At 47.6% G+C, this 9,091-nt stretch overlaps 1 protein-coding gene across 1 annotated transcript in view; it reads left to right on the top strand.

Moving 5' to 3' along the window:
- The window catches only part of LOC106536295 (transmembrane protease serine 3), a gene marked incomplete at its 3' end in the record, with an annotated part of 51,739 nt that overhangs the window by 41,730 nt on the left and 918 nt on the right, over nt 1-9,091 (top strand). The gene's annotated exons all lie outside the window — the stretch shown is intronic.

Below are 9,091 nucleotides of genomic sequence, written 5' to 3'. Positions count from 1 at the left end.
TTTTATGAGGAAAAACTTACCATAAACTTCACCCTGGTGCCAATAAATTCCCACAAAGCTTTTTAGTAAACACTTGGTGAAAGTGTTAGCTAACTGCAGTGTGTAGCATACTCTCCTCTCATTGGTCAGTCAATGAAACCCTCACTGATTGGTTTTACGCTAAGCGACAGCGACAAAAGTTGAACATTTTCCAACTTTCATATGTCGTGTCGCAAGCTCGCGTGTGCACGTCTATGTGTACGAGCGCAAAATTTCACATGCGCTATTTTCGCCGGTCGTTTAGCTGGAGGAGGGCAAGAGATTGTCGCCTCACCACACAGGCTCCATAGGAAATGAATGGAGAGCGAGCGACGTCGCCTCCCGTGTGACGAACCCTTCACTCTGCAGCATTTGCTGGGCCGTGTTTAAAATGGCCCACAACTTTTCTGCATTTGGCCAGGACATTTTCAAACACACTGTTCTGCAGAGACGCTGTGACAGATCGTTGAAGACTGTGTGCCACACAGGGTACGTGTTCAAATGGCAGATGTCTAGCACCAGCCACCATGTTTCTTGTACTATCCGTGCTAAATGTGCTGACTTTATTTGTAATGTTCCATTGCTGGGCAACATTAATAAAATGTTCTGCACATGTTTCAGCAAAATGTCTCTCTCCTGTTTTCATTACTGTCAGGGCATGTGACTGTAGCTTCCACTGTTCATCAATAAAAATGCACGGTAACTCAAAGGTAGTTATGATTACCCARCGATGTCCAGTAATCTCCTGTGAGAGCAACTGTTGTTGCACTTTGTAACGCTGTCACTTTTGTAGCTCTCTCTTTTTCATATACAGTAGCTCGTGAATTTTTCTTTTGATGGTTTGCCGTGAGGGAGGCTACTGTCATTAGTTGCAGTCCTAAGGAAGTCACACAGACCGACATCTTCCACAATGCTGCTAATAGGCCTGCAGTTTGTAGCTATCCATTTTGATATAGCATTCGTTAGCCTGTCTTGCTTTGGTTTATCTACCTTTCGTCCACATGCTGCATCCAGCCTCRTCTGCAGAAGCCTCCCTCCACTGTTTGTTGCAGCTTCTGGTTGGTTAGCATCGACAGTGTGTTCTGAATTTAAATGGTACTTCAGGCTCGAAGAACTCCGGAGGTAGGACAGTTCAATGCTGCAGTACTTACAAATAACTTTCGTTTTATCCAAACTACCGTCGGGAAGGGTTTTGAAATGAAAGTGACCATGTAAAATTCCAGTACCTTGTCTTCGAGTTTCTGTCCATACTGCTAATTTTCTTGGTTCATGCGTGCGCAGCGCTATAAGGCCACGTATCAACAACAAAGGCTCTCATTGGTTGAGACATGTTACGATGGCTTTCAACAGCCAATAGTGATCAAGATCCTGCTCCCCGTGRCAACGGTTTGTGTGCGTGTGTATGTGTGTTGGTCTGTGAGAAACTAATCTAACTGCGTTAACGCGCGTTAAAATAATTATCGCCGTTAAGCATGGGCTGCGTTAACGTTAACGTGGTCAGCACTAATTTTAATACATTTTAATGGTGTAAACCTTAAATAGAATTTTGATTAGATTTAAACAATATAAAGAAATCAATGCCACAAGGATAATATAAAAATAAGACATTTTAATTTTTCGTTGTACTGATTAAAAAATAGCTACAGTAAATGTTTCACAATTATATTTAATTCATTATTATGAATTATTTTATTATTAATCATTACATTCCATTTATATGACACATTGACAATTTATTATCATAAATGTCAATAGATTTTATGTGGATATTTCTCTAATGTTGGCTAAGTCTGATCTCATGGGTTGCATATACAGTAGATTCTGCTGTAACACCATGAATTACCCATTTGACATATTTTTTTTCTGAAGCTATTATGAAAACTAAAATGTCACAAATATATTAATATGCATAGAATCAACTCACACTTGTTTATTTTTCAGGTGTACCTGCACAAATTGCCAGGCAATGCCACTGGTTGTAGAATGCCTGTGTTGCAAAGAAATACCAGATGTGCAAGAAGAAATCCTAAGAAAAGGCGAAGATGTGAGATGTGTTCCACAGCTCTCCAGCTTTGAGACATGCTGTCTCAAAGCTTTTCCTGCAGTCGGTGGATTTACTGGATTCCAAGTTCCCTCATCTGGAATGAGACTGTGTAATGGAACACCTGTTGTTAAAGAGCTGGTTAATTACTGATGTGTTTCATTTATTAAACTTGGTAAAAACAAAGGTTTCCTAAGTGGAGTTATTTTATTTTATTTTATTTTATTGATATCTGATTGAAAATCCAAATCATTTCACACACATAGATTGTCTTTGTTTTAGCACAGTGTCAAGTATATTCTTATACTATATTATAACTCTAGACTTAGAACTTCGAACAAATTAAATTATGATCAATAGATTCACCAAGGTGAATGTCAGCTCTGAATCCGACCCAGAATCACGCACAGTCGTAAGGTCCTCTACAACAGGAATCTGGACCCTTTCTGGGCCACAGCGGTGTCTTTATCTGGGTGCAGGAAATCACTGCTCAGTGGAGGTGGTTCTTGAATTTCTTCTCCAGGCTGGTCCTCTGATTCACTTTCGCAGAGAGCAAGTACCTCTGTAAATACTTCCTGCACATACCCTGCCAAACGAAAAAAAGAAAAAATCACATATGTTATAAATGAAATATGCCATAGTGTTTAAATCAGACATCCAAAAATGAGCTCTACAATGAAATATAGGATTATTTAAAAACGCTTCTTAAGAACAAAGTAATGCCAGTATCTGATTTCCTTTTCTTACATGATGTAATTATGGCCGATCATGTAGTTTGAGATTTAACAATTTAAAATGGATGATCGAAATGGTCCCAAACTCTCACTAATAAAAACACTATGTAGAAAAACTCATATTGACGTTAATTTATCGCCAGAAATAATTTAAAAAACAATCTAACATCTGTATAGTGGTAAATGTACAGCGTGCCTCAAGGCTAGCCTGTAATAGCGCCCATAGTCATCTTGTATAGCTAATAACCACTCGCAGTGTATATTATGCAGCAATATGAATGCACGTTGGGTATATATTATTTCATCTCAAACGCTGTAACCAGCTGATTAGATTTACATGACACAAATCAACAACGTGACCTACTCTTTTCCGGGCGAGTTTTCCAACAGTAGATTCCCTGTGCTTTTTTGATGTGCTGGCACTCTCTTCAGCTGTCGATTTTCTTTTAAAAATTGTAGGGATGGCAGTCTGTTCTAAAACTCTTTTTAATCGTTATTTTAAGCTGAAAGATTCATGTAAACCTGGCGACTCCTCAAAACAGTCTGCAGTGAAATGGTCGCTACAGCAAGCAGAAGTTCTATTTCGTGTAAGCTCCGCCCTCTAAGGCTATCACAGATGGGTACCCCCACGCGCGCTCGCGCATTCTGAAGAACCAATAGTCTACGCCCACGTACTGTGGGCCCCACCTCGGTCGTATAAAAGGGGAGGACGGACCTGAGTTCAGCTCCCCCTTTTTTCTTCAGCTTCGGCATTCRACATGTAACCATAGAAGATGCCACATACATGTAAGTGCTATGATTCCTTTTATATTGAAATGGAATTTGTGTCCGGCGCCACCGAGCTATGATCCGCGTAGCCGTCCTTCCGGGCTGCTCGGGGTTCGGTTTTCCCCGGCACAACCCATTTTTTACCACGGTCTCCTTCCTCGGAGAAGGTTGATCGTGGTTTAGCTAGCATATATTTTTCCCGCGGGTGTCCCTGCGGTGTGGTATTATGCTAAGCTAAGGCGCCAGACATCTTCGTGCTTCCACAGAAGTCCCCGTTTTTCATAGCCGCTACTAACTCACTCGTTACACGGATGTGGTAGCTAGTAGTTAAGGCCTTCAGACATTCAGACGCTTCCAGCCAGGACTGGACTGGAAGCCTTTTTTTCAGATTTTTCAGACCAAGCGCTTCTCATCTTCGGCATGGTCTGAGCTATCTTCTTCCGAGGAGGGAGGCCCAGGCTAGGTGGGGTTTCCCGCCGGAGATCACGGCGGCAAACTAGCTAAGCCGGTTAGCCACCTAGCTAAGCTAAGCAGTGCACTATATCTCAGCGTGTGGCGCCRAAATTGGACCCAGCTTTTCAGTGGAGAAGCTGGAGTCAGGGTGCTGCCGCTTGGTGTAGCTCCTAGCCTATGCCTAGTGCTATGTAGCTTGACCAGAGCAGTTGCATACTGCTGCTAGCTGGTTTGTAACACATGATGTGTTGGCTGCTATTGGCTTGCTCGCAACACAGAGGTGTTAGCTAGCTGGGCTAAAGCATTCAGTGGTCGGCGCTCACAGTCAGGACTGGACTGGGAGCTCATCCAGACCGTTTAGCCAAGACGGGTTTTGCCCCTAGCATGGAGATGCTAGCTACAATGCTAGGAGTTGCTTACTCCAAGCTAAGAGCCCCGGTCTCGTTCCACACGGACGTGACAAAGTGGAGGGGGTGACCGTCTTCGGTTCCCGCCGGTCCCAGTACTGGAATCTTCGTCCTCCATGGTCTTCGTCGCTGAGGCGGAACGGTCTGCTGGAGGGCGACCTTTCTCTCACAAGCAGTACACCAGCAGCTTGGCAGCTGGGCCTACCGGTCCCGTCATCGTGCGGCACAGTCGGGTGCTGCAACCAACATCATCACTCTCCAGGCCGTCAACTTTTCAAAAACAAACACGCGACGGGACCTCAGCACAGAGGCCAGCACGAGTTTGAATCTCTGCGCTGTTCAGGCCGGGTGTGCATCCTGCATCGTGGTTTGGAAGCAGGAGAAATGTGTATGGGTAAGGCTAGGTCTGCTAGTTCTGAAACTAGCCGGCTTCTGGTCCTTGCTAAATACAGTTTGAATCCCTGCGCTGTTTAGGCCGGGTGTGCGTCCTGCATCATGGTTTGGAAGCAGGAGAAATGTGTATGGGTAAGGCTAGGTCCGCTAGTTCTGTAACTAGCCGGCCTCTGGTCCTTGCTAAACACAGTCACACAAAAACGTCTTCTCTCACCGTTCCACGTTCGGTGGTCCGTTCCTCCCCTTCGTGGCCGGCTAACGCACACACACTCTTCTCTTCACCCCGCTGGTGAACGGCGGACATAAGAGAAGACAGACAGCATGAGCCACATCACGAGCAGGGGCGTGTCACCCCCGCCTCGTTTCAGCATGAATCCACCAATCACAGCGGCGCGATGAGCGCTGTGTTTGGCTCCRCTGAAACCCGCCTTAACTCATGCTCACGTACGGCCCCGGAGGCAACCCCTCCYGGGCCATGTTCAAACAGCGGCACGCAGGGTTCCCCGGAGCTCCTGCACAGCCTTTTCGAGCAAAGCCTCCCATGGGTCACACGAGAGAGCGTGACGGCGGCGAAGGCTCTGAGTGGATCGGTTGCTACGACAACCGTTCTACAACCGGAGCATGTGCGAGCTCTCTCAGAGCGCAACTCCGTCTGGGAACACACCTGTCCTATGGACAAGTGGATGAAAAGCTTGATAAAAACGGGTTACAGGCTGCAGTTTGCAACCAAGCCTCCCCGGTTCAGCGGGATACTAGAGACCCGTTTGTCGTCTCCTCAGCAGGATCTCGCTCTTCAAGCAGAGCTTCAGGAACTCCTAAACAAGGAAGTCATTTCTAGAGTTCCAAGTGGGAAGGAATACGAGGGTTTTTATTCCCGGTATTTCCTTATCCCCCCAAAAACGGGTGCAATGAAACCGATCCTGGATCTCTCGTTTTTCAACAAATTCATGCTGAAAAGTTTTTTTCACATGTTGACAACTAAACAAATGCTCACWTGTGTTCAGGAAGGYGATTGGTTCATGCCAATCGACCTGAAGGACGCTTATTTTCATGTCCCGGTCATCTCAGGGCACAGAAAATACCTGCATTTCTCTTTTCAGCAGACTCAGTACCAGTACAACCGTCTTCCTTTCGGTTACGCACTGRTACCATGCACCTTCTCCAAGTGCGTAGAGACAGCACTGCAGCCTCTGCGCTCAGCRGGAATGAGAATCCTGTTTTATCTGGACGACTTGCTCCTGCTGGCCCCATCCAGACAGGACGCAGCGTCACAGACGGAGAGACTGTCAGCACACCTAAGGATGTTGGGTTTTTCCATAAACTGGGAAAAGAGTTCTCTCATTCCGGTCCAACTCATTACGTATTTGGGTGTGGATCTGAACTCAGTCACAGTGACAGTTCATCTGTCCCAACCCAGAAAAGAGACTCTGCTGTCGTTGTTAGCGCATGTCAGACCCCGCAGGTCAGTGAAAGCTCTAACCATCATGCGTCTCTTGGGCATGATGACAGCAGCCCACGCGGTGGTTCCGCTCGGGCTGCTACACACGAGACGCTTACAGCGGTGATTCTCCTGGCTAAAGATCAATCCGATATGCCACAAGCGCAGGATCGTATCAATCCCCTCCTTAGAGGAGGCGGATCTGAGCCACTGGAGGAAGCCGCACACACAGTCAGCAGGAGTCCCTCTGAGCAGAGCGACACATCACGTGCCGGTCTTCACAGACGCGTCACTGTCAGGGTGGGGTGGGGACATGCTTGTCCCAGACTRTCGGAGACCGCTTGTCTGCCCATCCTGTCCCCCACATAAATGTTCTGGAACTTCTGACTGTGTGGAAAGTGCTTGTGCATTTCACTCATCTGGTCTGGGACCAGCATGTTCTGGTCCACACGGACAACAAAGTGGCAGCAGCTTACATAAATCGCCAGGGAGGGGTACGCTCCCGGCAGCTTCTGGACACAGCCAGAGAGCTTCTCCTCTGGGCACACACCCACTTGCGCTCAATCTGAGCTGTCTACATTCCGGGTGTGCTGAACAAGGGAGCAGACATCATGTCCAGAGGGAGTCCCCAGGATGGGGACTGGGCCCTGCACATGACCATAATTACGCAAATCTGGGACAGATTCGGCAATGCAGAAGTGGACCTATTCGCCAGCAGAGAAAATGCACAGTGCGACCTCTGGTTCTCCCTGAGCTCACGGGACGACCCTCCTCTGGGAGTGGACGCCTTTGCGCACCGTCCCTGGCCGGACAAGCTGCTTTATGCCTTCCCTCCTGTCCCTCTGATCCCGCGACTACTGGACCGGATCAGAGCAGACCGCCGGCGGGTTATTCTGATCGCACGGGAGTGCACTAGTTCCCGGTCCTCCGGTCATTACTGTCAGGCCTCCCGCTCCAGCTACCCTGGCAGGAGGACGCTCTCCTGCAGGTRGGAGGAGCGATCAGGAGCTTCCCAAAACTGGGCCAGCCCCTTTGGGCCTGGCCGCTGAACGGGAAAGCTTAGTAAACCTGGGCTTATCTGCTGATGTGGTGCGCACCATCCAGAATGCGTGCGCGGCATCCACAGTCTCATCCTACACAGCCAAGTGGTCATCCTTTCAGCGCTGGTGTGTAGAAAAAACTGCAGACCCAGTCTCCTGCTCCTTGTCCTGCATTCTGTCTTTCCTACAGATGTTAATGGACAGAGGTTTAGCCTTCAGCACCGTTAAGACATATGCTGCGGTGATTTCCTCCTGTCACGAAGATTTTTTGGTGACAGGACGGTTTTTAATCATCCGTTGGTAAAACGGTTCTTAAAAGGAGTGTGCAGGCACAGACCTGTCACATGCACACTCGTACCACAGTGGGATTTAACACTGGTGCCACGTGCTTTGGCTAAAGCTCCTTTTGAACCTTTGGATCAAGTCTCACTAAAGTTTTTGTCTCAAAAAACATCGCTGCTGTTAGCGCTAACATCAGCAAAGAGAGTCAGCGAGCTGTCTGCTCTGTCAGTGTCTCCCTCCTGTCTCAGAATACGGGAGGATGGCGGCTCTGCGATTTTGCGTCCCAACCCGGCTTTTATGCCTAAGAGCATCACAAGCTCTTACAGCTCCAGAGTTATTACTCTGAGCGGCTTTTGTCCTCCTCCTCATAATTCAGAGGAGGAAGCAGTTTCTCACCTGCTATGTCCCGTGCGCGCACTCTCGTGTTATATGTCACGCACGGCACAGATCAGGTACTCTCAGTTTTTGTTTGTTCACTACAGAGAGCAGTCTGCAGGACAACCTTTGTCTTCTCAGAGGTTGTCACATTGGATYTGTGAGGCTATTTCGCAGGCTTACATCTCATCAGGTCTGCAGCCTCCAGCTGTACTGTCAGCTCATTCCACTAGGGGGATCTCTTCCTCCACTGCTCTGTACAGTGGAGTATCAGTTCAGGATATTTGCTCTGCAGCCTCCTGGTCATCCCCTTGCCCCTTCATCTGTTTTTATCTACGGGATGTTTCGGGCCCCTCTCTGACTCACTCTGTTCTCAGGACCTTGTCAGAGTAATATATTTTGTCTTAAATTATTGGACAAATAATGACCTTTGTGCTTGAAGTGATACTGCACATGCAGTGTGCTGTCTCTTCTTCACATCATCTGGATCATGTGATGGGCACAGGGGCTCATGCAAATCTGTTCACTATGTGAATCAGCTTTTGCTGCTACCTTTTTTACTTATGCAACATCACAAGGGGTGTTTTGGGCGGAAGCTTCACGAGTATGTCAAGCCGGTGAGGCGCAGACTACATCAGGCTCCGCCTCTAATACCCATCTGCGATAGCCTTAGAGGGCGGAGCTTACACGAAATAGAACGTTGGTTACGTATTGTAACCCCAGATTCTATGAGTAGCCCTCTAGGGCGCAGCCCTCTAAAGATCGGGGCCTCACTGGCTTCCGTAGCTGAAGAAAAAGTAAGCTATTGGGAGCTGAACTCAGGTCCGTCCTCCCCTTTTATACGGACCGAGGTGRGGCCCACAGTATGTGGGCGTAGACTATTGGTTCTTCAGAATGCGCGAGCGCGTGTGGGGGTACCCATCTGCGATAGCCTTAGAGGGCTGCGCTTACACTCATAGAATCTGGGGTTACAATACGCAACCAACGTTACTCATGCTACGTCATCAACTGGTGTCACGGATATGCCGCTGCTGACACAGAGTGGCCAAGTTTTGTAATCGCTGAACTCACTTAAAAACCAGGTTGCTTATAATTACAGTTTTGTTTGAACAAATGCAACTATGTGAATGTTAAAACATATA

This window comes from Austrofundulus limnaeus, unplaced genomic scaffold (genome assembly GCF_001266775.1).
Source record: "Austrofundulus limnaeus strain Quisiro unplaced genomic scaffold, Austrofundulus_limnaeus-1.0 Scaffold1758, whole genome shotgun sequence".
In the NCBI taxonomy this organism is placed as follows: domain Eukaryota; kingdom Metazoa; phylum Chordata; class Actinopteri; order Cyprinodontiformes; family Rivulidae; genus Austrofundulus; species Austrofundulus limnaeus.
The sequence above is the reverse complement of the archived record's forward strand: the minus strand, read 5'-3'. Positions and strand labels throughout refer to the sequence as shown.